Source organism: Brassica oleracea, chromosome C7 (assembly GCF_000695525.1).
Source record: "Brassica oleracea var. oleracea cultivar TO1000 chromosome C7, BOL, whole genome shotgun sequence".
NCBI lineage: Eukaryota > Viridiplantae > Streptophyta > Magnoliopsida > Brassicales > Brassicaceae > Brassica > Brassica oleracea.
Window position 1 is genome coordinate 33,570,127 of NC_027754.1, and position 297 is coordinate 33,570,423.

Here is a 297-nt window from a genome sequence, read left to right on the forward strand (position 1 = left end):
ATCACTTTTACTTGTCCACAAGTGAACTTTCTATAACTCATAGGGAGAGAGGTTTGAAGGTGGAAGTTCATAGCCAAAAGAAATACAACTAGCACTCAATTCAACATCTAATCCAACATGAGCACACTCTCTTATTACACTCTAGCTTCTCTAGGCCTATCTCAACTTCTTTTGCCCTTATACTCATAATCAAGCATCCACACATTCAAATCAACCAACTCTCACATTCATTAAGCATAAAACATTAAGTGAATTCTTGCAAATGGTCAATTGGTCCAAATCATTTGGTTGAGTAAG